This window comes from Rattus rattus, chromosome 5 (genome assembly GCF_011064425.1).
Source record: "Rattus rattus isolate New Zealand chromosome 5, Rrattus_CSIRO_v1, whole genome shotgun sequence".
Classification (NCBI taxonomy): domain Eukaryota; kingdom Metazoa; phylum Chordata; class Mammalia; order Rodentia; family Muridae; genus Rattus; species Rattus rattus.
The window spans coordinates 109,643,943-109,661,912 of NC_046158.1; the positions used below are offsets into that span (position 1 = coordinate 109,643,943).

A 17,970-nucleotide genomic window follows, 5' to 3' on the forward strand; every position below is an offset into this window, starting at 1 on the left:
ATCTATGTCTTTTTATTGGGGAGTTGAGACCATTGATATTGAGAGATATTAAGGAATAGTGATTATTGCTTCCTGTTATATTCATATTTGGATGTGAGGTTATGTTTGTGTGCTTTTCTTCTCTTTGTTTTGTTGCCAAGATGATTAGTTTCTTGCTTTTTCTAGGGTGTAGCTTGCCTCCTTATGTTGGGTTTTACCATTTATTATCGTTTGTAGTGCTGGATTTGTAGAAAGATATTGTGTAAATTTGGTTTTGTCCTGGAATATCTTGGTTTCTCCATCTATGTTAATCGAGAGTTTTGCAGGATACAGTAGCCTGGGCTGGCATTTGTGCTCTCTTAGGGTCTGTATGACATCTGTCCAGGATCTTCTGGCTTTCATTGTCTCTGGCAAAAATCTGGTGTGATTCTGATAGGTCTGCCTTTATATGTTACTTGACCTTTTTCCCTTACTTCTTTTAATATTCTTTCTTTATTTTGTGCATTTGGTGTTTTGACTATTATGTGACGGGAGGTGTTTCTTTTCTGGTCCAATCTATTTGGAGTTCTGTAGGCTTCTTGTATGTTTCTGGGCCTCTCTTTCTTTAGGTTTGGGAAGTTTTCTTCTATGATTTTGTTGAAGATATTTACTGGTCCTTTGAGCTGGGAGTCTTCACTCTCTTCTATACCTATTATCCTTAGGTTTGACCTTCACATTGATTCCTGGATTTCCTGTATGTTTTGGATCAATAGCTTTTTCCGTTTTCCATTATCTTTGACAGTTGAGTCAATGATTTCTATGGAATCTTCTGCTCCTGAGATTCTCTCTTCTATCTCTTGTATTCTGTTGGTGATGCTTGTATCTACAGCTCCTTGTCTCTTCCTTTGGTTTTCTATATCCAGGGTAGTTTCCATGTGTTCTTTCTTGATTGCTTCTATTTCCATTTTTAATTCCTACAATTGTTTGATTGTGTTTTCCTGGAATTCTTTCAGGGATTTTTGTGATTCCTCTCTGTAGGCTTCTACTTGTTTATTTATGTTTTCCTGTGTTTCTCTAAGGGAATTCTTCATGTCTTTCTTGAAGTCCTCCAGCATCATGATCAAATATGATTTTGAAACTAGATCTTGCTTTTCTGGTGTGTTTGAAAATTCCATGTTTGCTTTGGTGGGAGAATTGGGCTCCGATGATGCCATGTAGTCTTGGTTTCTGTTGCTTGGGTTCCTGAGCTTGCCTCTCCCCATCAGATTATCTCTAGTGTTACTTTGTTCTTTTATTTCTGACAGTGGCTAGACTGTCCTATAAGCCTCTGTGTCAGTGGTGCTGCAGACCTGTTTTCCTGTTTTCTTTCAGCCTGTTATGGGAACAGAGTGTTCTGCTTTCGGGCGTGTAGTTTTTCCTCTCTACATGTCTTCAGCTGTTCCTGTGGGCCTGTGTCTTGAGTTTACCAGGCAGGTTACTTGGAGCAGGAAAGGTGTCTTACCTGTGGTCCCCAGGCTCAAGTTTGCTCGTGGGGTGTTGCTTTTGAGCTCTCCACAGGGGCAGCAACCAGGAAGATCTGTGCTGCCCTTTCCGGGAGCTTCCGTGCACCAGGGTTCCAGATGGCGTTTGGTGTTTTCCTCTGGAGTCAGAGATGTGGGCAGAGTGTAGTCTCTTCTGGTTTCTCAGGCGTGTCTGCCTCTCTGAAGGTTTAGCTCTCCCTCCCACAGGATTTGGGTGCAGAGAACTGTTTATCTGGTCGGTCCCTTCAGGTTCTGGCGGTGTCTCAGATGCAGCGGACTTGCTGCTCCTGTGCCCTTATCCAAGGGAACCCAGAGGCCGTATACAGTTTCCTCTTGGGCCAGGGATGTGGGCATGGGTGGGCAGTGTTGGTGGTCTCTTCTGCTCTGCAGTCTCAGGCGTGCCCACCTGTCTCGGCGGTGAGCTATCTCTCCCACGGTGTTTGGGAGCAGTGAGCTCCAGATGCTGGTTTTTAAAGTGACTATGGCATTTTAGGACTCTTTCCCCACATTATATAATAACAATTCTTAAATCTATCTCCTCACCCTTTCTTGCCTTATCATTTTATGCATGCTGTCCACTGGCCCAACTATTGGTGATCTCAGGTCCCAAATGTGAAAACTCAGCCAGAGCCTAAAACTCAGAATGGGATGGTATGTTGATTATTTTCAGGAGATACATATAACATGGTATAGATATGTACCCCTGGATATAGTGAACAGAGATGAACAGATTGGACAAAGTGATCATGGCTATTCCAGAATCAACTCAAAAGTCAGAGATCCAAATGATTCAGGGCTAAAAATTATATTTTCCTGCTTGCATTCTGTCTGTTCTTTCTATTTTTGTTTTGTTTTGTTTGTTGTTTGTTTTTTGCTATTGTTTGTTTATTTGTTTCTTTGATTGATTGATTGATTTTTCTTTCCTCACTTATGAGGTATCTATTTTCTGTTTGCTGGCAAAAACTTTGAGTTTCTGACTATATATATACAACCCAATTTATTCCCAAAAATTTTTAAAGGACAGCTTCATTCTTCCTTATTAACCTTTTCTACAATTTTGTCCATATGATATTTCCCTACTGGAAAGCAATTTCCCTCACTACATGTAGAAGAAAGCCACACCTCTTCAGTTGGGCTTGTAAGTGGCTCTTCAGGTTCCAGTCTATTTCATTAGTTGGGTCTGGTGCTGTGAGAAGCCTTCACAGTTCATAGATAACACAAAACTATTTGTCATTTTGCACCTTGAGCATCTACCCCCACCCCCCACATCCCTCCCCTCTCTCTTTCTGTCATGTTCATGCCCATTATGTCTTAGCTCCTACTGCATCCTCTCTCCAAAATGCTTCCAGTCTGAGTTTCAGTATTGCTTCCCAGATGAACTATTTTCTTCTTGTTCCAGTAAGTGATTACTTCTCTTTTTTGGTGTATGCTTTTGTATATAATTTTGGTGTCAAATACTGTTATTATTTATAGGTGCCTAGAGCTTGATTTACTCTGGGCTTGTGACCTTCTTCCCTGCCCCCATCTCATTACTTCTTCCTACAGTAATCTTGTGTGTGACTTGGTGATAACTTTTGATTGAATGAAAGCACACTGTTATTTTTATTGGTAGAAATGTGGTGGTGGTGGCTGTGGTGATACTTGTTATAGTATGAAATATTAATAAAACCTGACAGCAGGGTCTGCTACCTGCCACAATGGTTTATGTTCCAAAATGAAAGAGGCACACACAGTTTATATTTCAGTAAGCCTTGAAACAACAGAATAACTGGGCCACTACCTAACCTCCATGCTGTTAACATCTACTTCCCTTCCAAAAATCCTGAGTTATTACTTACTAATTCTATGTTTTATATTGGCTGCTCTAGACCCAGTTGGGCAGCCCACTTGGCTGCAGTCTCCCAATTCTTCACATGTTGGCTATGTCTCTCTGTCCTACACTCTTCTCAGGCTTGGCATGTCTCCTCTCCTCCACACTCTGCCAACATGATCATTCTCCTTCTCCCTACTCCCAGTCCCAAGCCCTGGAAATCCTAAAATCCCGCCTCTATCTGTTCTCTCCAGCTATTGGCTGTTGGCATCTTTATTTATCAATCAGAACCAACTGGGGGCAGGTTCTCAGAAGCTATGTGCAGACAGTCTTGTGCAAGCACTGTGGTTTTTTGGGGGGGAGGGAACATAATTAGCATTCATAATATAAGCAGCTACAGTTTTGGTGGCATTGAGGATTATTTTTGTTATCTTGAATTTCTACCATCCAAGCAATAAAGCTTTGCCTATGGAAACCACAATATACATCCACTATTCTGTCTTCCTTGAAAAATTTAAGATATTCCTCTAAGAGATTTTCTCTCTAAAACAGTTAAACCACTTTCTAGGACTTTGTGAATCTTTGAATCCAATATTCCTTTCAGGGATAGTTGACTTTGCCTGTGTGTCACAATCAGTTGGGGTCTCTGAGGGTGTTAATATAGATTTGTCTGTCTGCAACGAAGCTGATGAGAGATAAATCTTCAATTCATAGAATTCTACACCCTTTGAAACTGTCACTCACAGCATGAATAATAAATACCACAGTACTAATAGGGTAATACAAGGGAAATGACTGACTATAGACTTAGTCCCCTTGGGGAAGACTTTTTGTTTCAGTGTAGAGCTGCCATACATTGAACTTGGGTGTTTTTATTTACTTTGTTATAGGAACAGATCTACAAGAGTATACCTATAATGAGGATAGAAGTGATCCAGCATATACATATTGGACAAAAGACCCATTTATTTGTGTCATGAAAATCTGTTGAGTAACCACAATGTTTTCTTTTCTTTCCTTTCCTTTCCTTTTCCTACAAAGTCATTTATCCTTATGGACTGTTGTAATAGAAATGCCTTTAAAAGATAGATAAAAACTATTTGCACATAGTGAAAAGAGATGAAAATATTTTCCAAAATAAAAGTAGAAATAGCAATAATTCTTTGGAAGATGTCCATAAATGCCATACACTATTTCAGACATTTTTCCCCTTATAATTTATTTAATTATAAGAGTCGGCATGTAAACTGCATATTTCTCCCATTTTATAGGTTAAACTTTAACATGCAATAAAATCAGATTTGGAGCCAAATCTTGATCTAAACTTGGCTTTTTTTCATGATTTGGGATGATAATTACATACAAAAGTGAAATAATTTTGTTTAACAAGGTAACAGAAGTGCTCTTTTGTGTCAATGATGAATTTTGTCACTATCCTTCAATGATGCTACACTGCAGAATGATTCAATGATATTTTCTGCTTGCTAAAATTATGTATTTTAAAGGTGCTAGTAGTGAAAATGCTGAGACGTTAGCATAGGGTTAAATACTAAAGTGCTGATAGCAACCTTTAATTCTGAGCAGTCTAAATACAGTTGTTGTACTCTTCCTTTGAGACAGAATTGTCCAGAAATTTTGAGACAAATCAGAGAAAGATAATTTGAAATATATATTAAAATATGTGTGTAATTAAAAATTAATGGCACTGTAAAAGGACACAACTATAACACTTTCTATAAGAATTAGTCTCCACTATTATAATCACATGATCATAGCAGGTTGATATTTAAAATTAAAAAAGAAAAACAACCTCTTCATCTTTAGGATCCTGTCCCAGACTGCTCCTGGGTTCCTGTTTCCTGAGGACTCCAGAAAAGTCCCTTGGCTCAGAAGTGACTGTCTTACCTGTCTTGTGTGTCTCAGTGCTACTGGTGACTGGCTTTCAGCTCTGGGCACAGGCAGAGACCAGAGGGGTCCTATCCCAGATAGTTCCTCAGTTAGTGTTCAGAGGTCTCTAGGCAGGTTCCTCTTAGACCAGGAATGTGAGCAGAAGTTGTGGTCTCCACTGAACTCTTATGATTCTCTGCATTTCTGAGAGTCTAGCTCTTTCCCACACAGGATTTGGTAACAGAGAGCTGTGGGACAGGGTCAGCTCGAGGCACAGGTAGAAACAGAAAGCTGTCCTGTATTTCTTTAAGGGAGAATAAAAAATATCATCATCATGAGGCACAGGTAGAAACCAGAAAATCCTGTCCCTGAGTTTCTGTGTCCTGATCACTTGAGGCAGTTCCCTTGGAGAAGAAGTATGGTCTTACCTCTCCTCTCAGGTGCGTCAATGCTCCTGGTGACTTTAAAACAGTTTTGACTGAAAATAATTTTTCCATGTAATTTGGATTATGTTTTCCATTCCATCAATTTCTGCTAGTTCATTTTTACCACTGGTAGTAAGTGACAACTACTACTCAGTAAACCACTGGAAATCAATCAGGCTGTTTCCCAGAAAATTAAGGATTATTATACCTGAAGACCCAGGTATATAAAAAAAAATGTTTTTCCTTTATATGATGGAATACTACTTAGCTATCAAAAACACTAACATCATAAAATTTGTAGGAAAATGGATGGAACTACACCCTAGAAAAAGCAAGAAAGTAATTTATTTGCAACAAAAACAAAACCCAAAAGTGAAAAAAAACATAATTCCACCTCTAACAACAAAAAAATAGAAGGAAAAAACAATTACTATTCCTTAATATCTCCTTTGGACTTGATTCCCCAATAAAAAGACATAGACTAAGAGTCGGGATAGGTAAAGAGGAAACAGCATTTTGCTGCATACAGAAAACATACCTCAGTGAAAAAGGCAGATGCTACTTCAAAGAAAAGGGCTAGAAAACAATTTTTCAAGCAAATGGTTCCTAGAAACAAGCTGGAGTAGCCATTCTAATATTCAAAAAATTGACTTTTAACCAAAAGTTACCAAAAAAGATAAGGAAAGACACTTCATATTCATCAAAGGAAAAATTCACCAAAATGAGCCCTTAATCCAGAATATCTATGCTCCAAATACAAGGGCAACTACAGTCATAAAAGAAACCCCACTAAAGTTCAAAGCACACATTGCAACTTGCACAATAATAGTGAGAGACTTCAACACCCCACTCCAATCAATGGATAGATCATGGAAACAGAAACTAAACAGAGACTTAGAGAAAATAACAGAAGTTATAAACCAAGTGGATTTAACAAATATCTATAGAACAGTTTGTCCTAAATTAAAAGAATATACTTTCTTCTCAGCACTCCATGGTACCATCTCCAAAACTGACCATATAATTGGTCACAAAACAGGTCTCAACAGATACAAGAAGATAGAAATAATCCAATGCATCCAATCAGATCACCACAGATTAAGGCTGGTCTTCAATAACAACAAAAACTACAGAAAGCCAGCATACACATGGAAGTTAAAAAATGCTCTACTCAATGTTAACTTGGTCAAGGAAGAAATAAAGAAATTAAAGACATTTTAGAATTTAATGAAAATGAGGGCACAACACACCCACACCTATGGGACACAATGAAAGCAGTGCTAAGAGGAAAACTTATAACTCTGAGTGCCTCCAAAAACGAGCAAACAAACAAACAAACAAACAAAAACTGGAGACAGCATACACTAGCAGTTTGACAGGATACCTAAAGAAAGACTCTAGAACACAAAGAAGCAAATACACCACCCAAGAGGAGTAGACAGCAGGAAATAATCAAACTCAGGGCTGAAATTAACCAAGTAGAAACACAAAGAACTGTACAAAGAATCAACAGCCCCAGAAGCTGTTTCTTTGAGAAAATCAACAAGATAGATAAACCCTTAGCCAGACTAACAAGAGGGAACAGAGAGTATCCAAATTAACAAAATCAGAAATAAAAAGAGAGACATAACAACGGAATCTGAGGAAAAAAAAAAAGTCATCAGATCCTACTACAAAAGCCTATATTCAGCAAAACTGGAAAATGTCCATTTCTGGGTGAAATGGACAGTTTTCTAGACAGATACCAGGTACCAAAGTTAAATCAGTATCAGATAAACCATCTAAACAGCCCCATAACTCTTAAAGAAATAAAAGCAGTCATTAAAAATCTCCCAAACAAACAAACAAACAAACAAACAAAAAAAGCCCAGGACTAGATGGGTTTAGTTCAGAATTCTGTCAGAGCTTCATAGAAGACTTAATAGCAATAATGGCTTAACTATTCCACAAAATAGAAAGAGAAGAAAAATACCCAATTCCTTCTATGAAGCCATGATTACACTTATACCTAAAGCACAAAGACCCAACAAAGAAAGAAAACTTCAGACCAGTTTCCCTCATAAATACAGAGGCAAAAATACTCAGTAAAATTTTACAAACCAAATCTAAGAACACATCAAATCAATCATCCTTCATAATCAAGAAGTCTTCACCCTAGGGATGCAGGGATTGTTCGATATATGGAAATCAAACAAACATAATAAAGTATATAAACAAACTCAAAAAAAAAAAGAAAAAAGAAAGAAAGAAACCCACATGATTATCTCATGATATGCTAAGAAATAATTTGTCAAAATTTTAAATCCTTTCATGGTAAAAATCTTGGAAAGATCAGGAATCCAAGATCCATACCTAAACATTCTAAAAGTGATATACAACAATCCAGTAGCTAACATCAAACCTAATGGAGAGAAACTTGAAGTAATCCCACTAAAATCAGGGACTAGGCAAGCCTGCCCACTGTCCTCCTACTTATTCAGTATAGTACTTAAAGTCCTAGCCAGAGCAATCAGACAATAAAAAGAGCTAAAAGGGATACAAATTGAAAAGGGAGAAGTCAAAATATCACTACTTGCCGATGATAAGATAGTGTAATTAAAAGACCCCAAATGTTCTACCACAGAATTAATAAGCCTGATAAACAACTTAAGGAAATTGGCTGGATATAAAATTGATTCAAACAAATCTATAGCCTTCCTCACTCAAAGGATAAACAGGCTGAGAAAAAAATAGAGAAATGACACCCTTCACAATAGTTACAAATAACATAAAATACCTCTGTGTGACCAAACCTAACAAGTGAAATATCTGTATGACAAGAACTTCAAGTCTCTAAGAAAGAAACTGAAGAAGAACTCAGAAGATAGAAATATCTGCCATGCTCATGTATTGGCAAAATTAATATTGTAAAAAATGGCCATCTTGCCAAAAGCAATCTACGGATTCAATGCAATCCTCATCAAAATCCCAACTCAATTCTTCAGTGTTAGAAAGAGCAATTTGTAAATTAATTTGGAATAAAAATAACCCATGATATAAAAAACTATCCTCAACTATAAAACATTATCTGGGGGACTCACCATCCCTGACCTCAAGCTGTATTACAGAGGAATAGTGAGAAAAACTGTATGGTATTGGTACAGAGATGGGCAGGTAGATCAATGGAATAGAATTCAAGTCCCAGAAATGAACCCACACACTATGGTCACTGATTTTTGACAAAGCAGCTAAAACCATTCAATGGGGGAAAAAGATAGCATTTTCAATGAATAGTGCTTGTTCAATTGGAGTTCAGCATGAAGAATACAAATCGATCAATTCTCATCGTTCAAGTCCATGGGGATCAAGGACCTCCACATAAATCCAGATGTGCTCAAACTAATAGACGAAAAAGTGGGGAAGAGCCTCCAACACATGGGCACTGAGGAAAATTTCCTGAACAGAACACAAATGGTTATTCTCTAAGGCCAAGAATCGACAAAGGGGATCTCATAAAATTGCAAAGCTTCTGTAAGGCAAAGGACATTAGGACAAAACAGCAACCAACAGATTGGGAAAAGATCTTTTCCAATTCTATATCCAATAGAGTACTAATATCCAATACATACAAAAAAGTCAAGAAGTTAGACTCCAGAGAATCAAATAACTCTTTTTATAATGGGGTACAGGGCTAAACAAAGAATTTTCAGCTGAGGAACATCTAATTGCTGAGAAGTACCTAAAGAAATGTTCAACATCCTTAGTCATCAGGGAAATACAAATCAAAACAACCTTGAGATTCCATCTGATACCAGTTATGACTGGTAAGAGAAAACTCAGGTGACAGCACATGTGGTCGAAGACTTGGAGAAAAAGTCCTCCATTTTTGGTAGGATTGCAGGCTTTTACAACCACTCTTGAAATCAATCTGAAGACTCCTCTGAAAATTGGACATTGAACTACCTGAGTACCCAGCTATACAACACCTGTGCATAGACCCAAAAGATGTTCCAACATATAACAAGGACACATGCTCCACTATGTTCATAGCAGTCTTATTCATAATATCCAGAAGCTGGAAAGAACCCGGATGTCTCTCAACAGAGGAACAGATACAGAAAATGTGGTATATTTCCACAATGGAGTACTAGTCAGCTATTAAAAACAATGACTTCATGAAATTCTTACACAAATGAATGTAATTAGAATGTATCATCCTGAGTTTCCTGCACTCTCAGAAACAGCAAGACTAGCAAACACCAGAGACAACCCAATGCCTAGAGGCAAGTGCAGGAACCTAAGCAACTGAAACCAAGACTATTTGATATCATCAGAGCTCATCTCTGCCCTGGCCAGTGGGGGTTCAGAGTGGATATGGGAGCGGGCGAGAAAATGCGGGCCAGGAGGCACAAAGAAGGAGAGCAAGTCTGTCCTGATCAAGCTCTCAAGACTTATTTCAAAAAACAGCGGCTTATAAAGACAAGCAGGCGGGAGGTTACCCAGGACAATCCATCACTGCCACCACCATTCCTATATCCCTAAACCATAAATTGCAGGTATACATTGATAAGAACAGACAACTGGCTAGGTGTCCAAAGGCTAGAGGCTGTGACTGGCTTAATTTTCCTGGAGATAGGGGCCATACAATGAACAGAGCATTCCTGAGAATTCCTGAGACTGAGCGTGCTGGGCTCCAGGCATCCCCCCCTCCCACACACTTTTTAACATTTTTAAATGAGGCCAGCAAGCAGCCGGAGATGATTGCATTGTGAGGATAAATGAGCATTAACCAGAATGGGGAAGCATGGACCTGATCCTCTAGTCACTTTGTGCAGCATCAGTGTCTTTTTTGAGAGGAGAGGAACTTTTGCCTTAGTAATCTTGACAGAAACGTTGTCTGTGAAATCCAAACCAAGGGAGATATTAACACCAACCTCTATGCAATCAGGTTTACTTCTCAGGGGACTCAGAGATAGACAAGAGGGTCCTCACCTTGCAGTACCTCTTCTCACACCCCTTACAGGTACCCATGTCAGTAAAGGCGAGCATAACTCTCAATTTTATGCTGTTCCCAAAGGAGGCAGATCATCATAGGGCTCAGTCAGGCCTCTGTCAGCCAAATCAAGTCTCTGATAATGAATTTGTAGGGGTTTGGATGCCAAGGAGTCAATCTGCTGTCTAATAAAGCTCATAAGTTTGTAATGGCATCAATAGAAGGACTGGCTCTAAACCTTGTACTTTTAAACTTTTTCTTTTAGTTTCTTTCTTTATTTTTTTAAACAAAATAAATTCTTTACCAAGGCAAAGATATGATTTTAGTTCAGTTACCAAATGGGCTCATGATTGCACAATTCAATCCAGCTAATTCCTCCCTGTCAAGAACCACTTTCACTCTCCCAAAAGTCCAGGGAATTGGGGTGATGACTCTTCTATTACTTCTTCAAGCTGTATATGAGCATCGAGATATCATTGCAGGTAGGGGGTAGGAAGAATGAAGCAAATGTTGTAGTGGATGTGCATCTTGACTAGACCCAGCTGAAAGTCCTTGAGACTAGGAATTTAAGTAGGTACATTCTGCAAAATACAACTCTCAAGACAAAAGTTTAGAATAGAGATATCTTTTTGTGTGATTCTGTTAAATCTAATTTTTTAGGCGGTCTCCATCTCTCAAATCTGATCAGTTTGTCTCTGAGGTTTCCAGAGCATAATCACTCTTTTTTTTGTTAAACACAAAACCAAAATCTTTCTCCCAAAATACTGTGTTCCTTAGTCTGTAACCAGAAAATCTTGTGTCTTGCACTCTCTCCCAGAGTAATAATATAACCATAAAACTCAAAGTCACACCTATCGTGAAGATTAAACAATTTTAAAAAATGAAGTAAGCTAAACAGTAGCGTTAAACAAGGAACCTGATAGGCCAATTAAACATCTTTTATCAATTCCAATACCAATAAGCAACTTAGCAAAATATTTGGACTTTACCCCAAAATATATCAATCTGTCAAGCTCTGTACCCAGAGTTTCTAAGGCAGGTTCCAAAGTATACATCCCAATTCCATGGCAGCTTAGTGTCTCTGGCCTCCTCAAGCCAGTTATCCCTGTGGTAACTTTCTGACACCTCCTGCTTAAAACCCAAAAGGTCAGAAGGATCATGAGGCCCTGCTTTCATGGTCTGTAATTCTTCATACTGAAAATTAAGATCAAGCAAGCTTTTGCCCCTCTGCTCCATGGGAGGTTTCTGTCCTCCCTGAGCTTGCCTTTGAACACTGCATTACAGTTTCACAGGCGTACTGTCCCAGTCAACTCCCCACCTGGCACTGTCCCCGGAGCAGGGCGCATGCAGACAGGCGCTTGGCACCAGAAGCGAGACCCCCTTTGGGCCCGCCTCCCCCCCCCCCCCGTCAGTGAAAAAAAAACGATGAGAGTAGTGTGGTATTTCACCTGTGGCCCTAGAGACCAGCAGACCCACCCTGACCCATGTTGGGGAAGAAGGGGGCACTGGGTTAGCTCAAGATCCAAAGCCCGCAGTTCCTTTAAAAGGGCAAGATACTTTCTTATCTTTAAAAGTAAATCTTTAAAGGAGACTACCTCCCAGCAAAGTTTTGTTTTAGTATATTCAATGGCACTGGCAATGTCTGAGTCAAAATCAAAACCGGGAGCGCAAAATGGAGGGGCAATGGCGTAGCCCAGACCTTGCAGCCTGTAAGGGTGGGGCAGCCTTTTCTTCTAGGAATAATGAATTCTTGTCGGGCTCCTTGTGGACCAGGGCTTTCAACTCTGTCAGGGAGGGATTAATTTTGAGAGTAGGATCTGCTGCTGTGGATGCCTGCTGAGAGGCCTGCTGCTGTTTGGCGAACCTGGAGGTTCTGGGTCTGGATGACAATAGAAACAGAATTACAAACTGAAGCTCTATAAGGCTTTTTCTCCCTCAGTAACTGAAAGACCTCCCCAAGGAGAGACACTCACTCAGTCACTCCGGATCACCAGCCAGAGGCGTTCTTGGTGTAATCAGCAAGAGGCTTTGTTGTTGTTGTTTTGTTGTTGTTGTTGTTTGTTTGTTTGTTTGTTTGTTTTATTTGGCGCACTGAAGCTCAACTCGTAACTCACGCAGGAGCAGAGGATAAGAGCCCCGAGCTGCATTGCACTAGCATTTTTAAACATAATAACTGCAGATGTGGAGGGCAGTGAGGGAATGCACCTGGTTGGCTTGTTTAAACTTAAGCAAATATCAGCCTGGAAAGTTTCAGAAGTTTCTGTTCCCATACTTTTGTAAAATTTTAGCAGCTTATAAAACATTTGGGGCTTTTTCTTTTATTCTTTCATTCCCCCATTTTTTTCATGGTTTTAATCTTAAAATCATAACTCAATCACATTACTAGTGATGGGCCTTAACAAAACGTTCTCTAATAAGCAATAAACCAGAGTTGAGCCAAGGGGAAGAATTGGACCAGGTTTTAAACCAACTTTTGTCTTGAGCTTGCTCTCTCTTCTTAAGAACTTTGTTTTAATCTTTTTTTTTTTTTACTTTTTTTTTATTAACTTGAGTATTTCTTATTTACATTTTGAGTGTTATTCCCTTTCCTGGTTTCCGGGCAAACATCCCCCTCCCCCCTCCCCCTTCCTTATGGGTGTTCCTCCTCCCCTCCCCCATTGCCGCCCTCCCCCAACAGTCTAGTTCACTGGGGTTCAGTCTTACCAGGACCCAGGGTTTCCCCTTCCACTGGTGCTCTTACTAGGATATTCATTGCTACCTATGAGGTCAGAGTCCAGGGTCAGTCCATGTATAGTCTTTAGGTAGTGGCTTGGTCCCTGGAAGCTCTGGTTGCTTGGCATTGTTGTACATATGGGGTCTCGAGCCCCTTCAAGCTCTTCCAGTTCTTTCTCTGATTCCTTCAACAGGGGTCCTATTCTCAGTTCAGTGGTTTGCTGCTGGCATTCGCCTCTGTATTTGCTGTATTCTGGCTGTGTCTCTCAGGAACGATCTACATCCGGCTCCTGTCGGTCTACACTTCTTTGCTTCATCCATCTTGTCTAATTGGGTGGCTGTATATGTATGGGCCACATGTGGGGCAGGCTCTGAATGGGTATTCCTTCAGTCTCTGTTTTACTCTTTGCCTCTCTCTTCCCTGCCAAGGGTATTCTTGTTCCCCTTTTAAAGAAGGAGTGAAGCATTCACATTTTGATCATCCGTCTTGAGTTTCATTTGTTCTAGGCATCTAGGGTAATTCAAGCATTTGGGCTAATAGCCACTTATCAATGAGTGCATACCATGTATGTCTTTCTGTGATTGGGTTAGCTCACTCAGGATGATATTTTCCAGTTCCAACCATTTGCCTACAATTTCATAAAGTCATTGTTTTTGATAGCTGAGTAATATTCCATTGTGTAGATGTACCACATTTTCTGTATCCATTCCTCTGTTGAAGGGCATCTGGGTTCTTTCCAGCTTCTGGCTATTATAAATAAGGCTACGATGAACATAGTGGAGCACGTGTCTTTTTTATATATTGGGGCATCTTTTGGGTATATGCCCAAGAGAGGTATAGCTGGATCCTCAGGTAGTTCAATGTCCAATTTTCTGAGGAACCTCCAGACTGATTTCCAGAATGGTTGTATCAGTCTGCAACCCCACCAACAATCTTTGCCAAATTGTCTTTAACTCTTCCTGAGTGATCTGTATAAAAACATTTTTTTAAAATGCAGCACACAAGCCTCCTTTTTAAAGGAATAACAGTAGGTCTAATCTTTTCTTATTCTTGAAGGATTATCTCTAAGAGGGAGGACAGGAATTCTTGGAGGTCAGTTAAAGTCTTTCTGTTCTTTTTATATCTAGGTCAATGGCAGTTCTGAATTCTCCATAAGGCTTGTATTGCAGGGCAACAGCAGATGTCCCTCTAGCTACCCTTGCAGCACCTAAACTCAGCCCTAAGATAATTGTCAGAGTAATTTCCAACTTTCTTTTGTGCCTTATTATGTCTCTAGCATCAGGATCCCAATAGTTCAGTATATTCTCATAAGGATGGTATAACAATCTGGGCACTATCTGAACCAACACACAAAAGTCATGATTGCCTTTTAGAACTTCGAAACTTATACATGTTGTGATTCCTGAGGCACAGGTCCAAGAAGTGTTAGGAGTATTAACGTACTAATGCCTTCACAGTGAGGGATTGTCACATCATTTGCAATAGACTTCAAGCCAACCCCCACACTTACGATTGGGGGACCTATCTCGATGGAATCTAGGGCAAACATAAAACTCTTGTTTTCAAAGCACATTCCTCAAGTGAGCATTACAGCAACCCCGAGTCATGTCTCTGATATATCCACTTATCTGATGTGCAAGTCTAGGGAGCTTATAAAAATCTGAGTGTCCCTCTAGGTCCCAGCCACCATCCCCCCAATCCCAACAGCTAGTACGCTGCTGGTGAGTTCTGACACTTGACAGCTGTCAGGGTGGTCAGCAGCACCAGGTACAGTCTTCTCCAGTGAGGCTCAAGTGTCTGGACCTGGATGTTGTCGTACTTGGACGGAGTCTCCAACCTGGAACTGGTGAGATGTCTCAGGGGTCCCCAGGACATAGTCTATTGCCAGCTGCAATCAGACTTCTTTCTGTTTCATCTGTAGGCTTTTTAGCCTGGCATACAAATCATATTACTATGACATGTTGGTTTAATAGCATCATCTAATACAATGAGAGGAGCTGGGGTCCCATATAAGATCTCAAAGTGGGTAAGGCTGAATCTGGAAGGGGAATTTCTTGCTCTGAAGAGAGCAAGAGGGAAGGAGTGCCACCCAGTCTGCACCAGTCTCCGTGGTCAATTTGGTCAGGTTCTCCTTTAGAGTTTTATTTGTTCTCTCTACCTGTCTTGAACTTTGAGGTCTGTAGATGTAAAGTAATTTTTAATCAACCTCTAAGTACCTGGCCACACTCTGGCTTACCTTGGCAATGAAAGTGGGGCCATTATCTGACCGGATTACCTTGGGAACTCCAAATCGGGGGAAGATTTCTTCCAGTATCTTCTTAAATACTACCAGGGCCATCTCTTGCTTGGTGAAGAAGGCTTGTACCCATCCTGGAAAGGTATCTACAAACACTAGGAGATACTTGTAACCATATTTTCCTGGTTTTTAGTCTCAGTGAAGTTCACTTCGACTTCTCACTAAACTACCTAGGTCTCTTTGCCCTGTTTGCTAAGCATTTACTTACTGACATACCTTATACTTTTTTACTGTCTCTCTGGCTAAAATCTTAAAGTCTATTACATATACCTTAACTACTTGGATTAAGCTTCTTATTTCCCAAATGAGTCCATTTGTGTATTTGGCAAAGTGAGTCTTTTATTTGTTCTCTGGGGAGTATAGCTTTCTCCTCAAGTGTGCCATTGTCCTTTCTCTTCTAAGCAATTTGGGCCTTTTCTTCTATTGTACATTCTAAGTAAGGCCATCCCTTAGTCCGATCCCGGTTCCTAGTGGATGTCTCTTACAGGCCTGCAACCAGGATAGGTTCCTGAATTTCTTGAGCCACTTGATCTGCTTTGTTATTGCCAAATGCTACTGAATCTCTTCCCTCATGATGTCTTAGGCAATGAATAATACTCACAGCTGCTGGCTTCATCAGAGCATCTAAGAGATGGCAAAGACATCTGTGGTGCTGATGTGCTGTGGGGTAGAGGTTTGTCCATTCCAGATGACATTTGTGTTGTCCACCATGGCAGCACCCACTCATCTCTGACCTTCATGAAGAGAACTGTTCCTGTCTGTACACATAGTAGCCTCGGCTTTTAGCAGGGGTCGATTGGTCAGTCACAGAGGTCTTCCCTCCACCCATGGGCTTCTGCCAGTACTTGACACTTGTGCTGTGGTGGCTCCAGGTCAGGATTGGGCAGCAAGGTGACCAGATTGCCCCAACCGGTGGAGAATCTAGTTCATGTCAGCTGACCAGTGGTCCCATCCTCTGGGACATTCCATTGAAAGGCAAAGCATTTTTGACTTTGGGGTACCCAGCTCAGGCAGAAGAAAGCACCTTTCTAGTCTAAAATGGTGTACCAAATTCTGTAAGGTGGCAAAGAACTCAGAATGTAGGGGTTAGACACAGTAGTGTAGAAGTCAGCCACTCTACCACAGTTTAAGTACTGGATTGGGTGATAATTGTTAGTGCCTGGCTGGCAGGAGTGGTGTGTTCCAGGCAGAAGGGCACTAAGTCACACATCTCCCTGCATCAGGTACTGGTGCACTGAGACAAGGTCAGCCTGGGTCTTAAGCTCCACATACACAGTCTGCAGCTATGCATACACATGGCCTCACCCAGCCATTTCAGCCCACACAAGCCATTTTGGAGAGCAAATTTCTCATGAGCAAGGGATAAGGGCAGTCAGGGATGACCATGAACTAGTGGGTTACCTGGCCCATGCCAAGGTCCACTGTTCTTTGGGTAGCCCATGAGTATTTTTTGTTGCCAGCAGCCCCCTGTACCCAAGGTATTTTGATGAACACTGGCCCACTTGGGCATAGGAGCACAGAGTGTTGGAGCCCTGTATCCACAAAACACTGGGTGGGCTTCCCCTCTATCTTGGGGCAGTCCCTGACCCAGTGTTCTATTTCCTTACGATAGGCATCCTTATCTTTAGCCAGTAATTCTCTTCTGTTTGCTAGGTACTGTCTTCCTAGTCTCTCTAACTACTGTGGCCAGTATAAGTTTTTTATACTGTCTTTTATCTTTCTTTAGCTCTCTAGCTTCCTCTTCTTTCTGTCTCTTTTCTTCCCTAGCTTTCTGCTCTTTTGGCCTTCTTTCTTCTTTCTCTTCCTCAGTCTCTCTGTTATGATATCTTCTGCATCTTCCTCTACAGCTACTAGGTGCTGTCCACTTTTGAGCACAGACCCTGAATCTCACTTCAACCTTACTTTCTCTGCAACTTATACTAACTCTCTCAGCAACTTAGCTTAACACCTCAAGTTTCTGCAACTTTCTCTTCATATCTTTCCCTTACCTTAGCCAAATTGGTGGGGCATTTTCCAGCCCCTTGGAAATCCACCACTGGAGTCTGACAGTAGACCTGGTGCTCCCTACCATCAGGGGTATTGAAGTCAACAGGAAGGAGTGAGGGCCTTCCATCCATGTCTGGAACATTCTTTCTGGCCAGGATTCCGTATTTCTTTGGTGGTAAAGAGGACCTGTAACAGTTACTAACAAGCATCTCAAGTGGGAAGGTCAAACATCTCAAGAAGAGAGTCTAGAGAATAGAGGTTCAGTGAAGAGAACAAATAGCGTTCAGTCACACAGCTAAACTGGGAGGCTTTCTTGGGCCTTTGTCAGTGCAAAAATAAGCACAAGCTTTGTGCCTGTGAAACAGCAGAGGGGCAGCTGGTTACCAGCTGTCTCCCTGGACTT

At 40.7% G+C, this 17,970-nt stretch overlaps 1 long non-coding RNA gene and 1 pseudogene across 1 annotated transcript; both read right to left on the reverse strand.

The window, feature by feature from the left end:
* Nucleotides 1-689: 689 nt before the first annotated feature.
* LOC116900630 lies at nucleotides 690-13,979 on the reverse strand. The gene is made up of 5 exons (XR_004387941.1): nucleotides 13,848-13,979; nucleotides 12,272-12,451; nucleotides 10,534-10,644; nucleotides 1,460-1,765; nucleotides 690-861 (listed from the first exon to the last, which is right to left on the reverse strand). It is a non-coding gene; the product is annotated as an uncharacterized LOC116900630 (long non-coding RNA).
* Nucleotides 13,980-14,992: 1,013 nt separating this feature from the next.
* LOC116900997 lies at nucleotides 14,993-17,698 on the reverse strand (annotated as a pseudogene).
* Nucleotides 17,699-17,970: the final 272 nt, after the last annotated feature.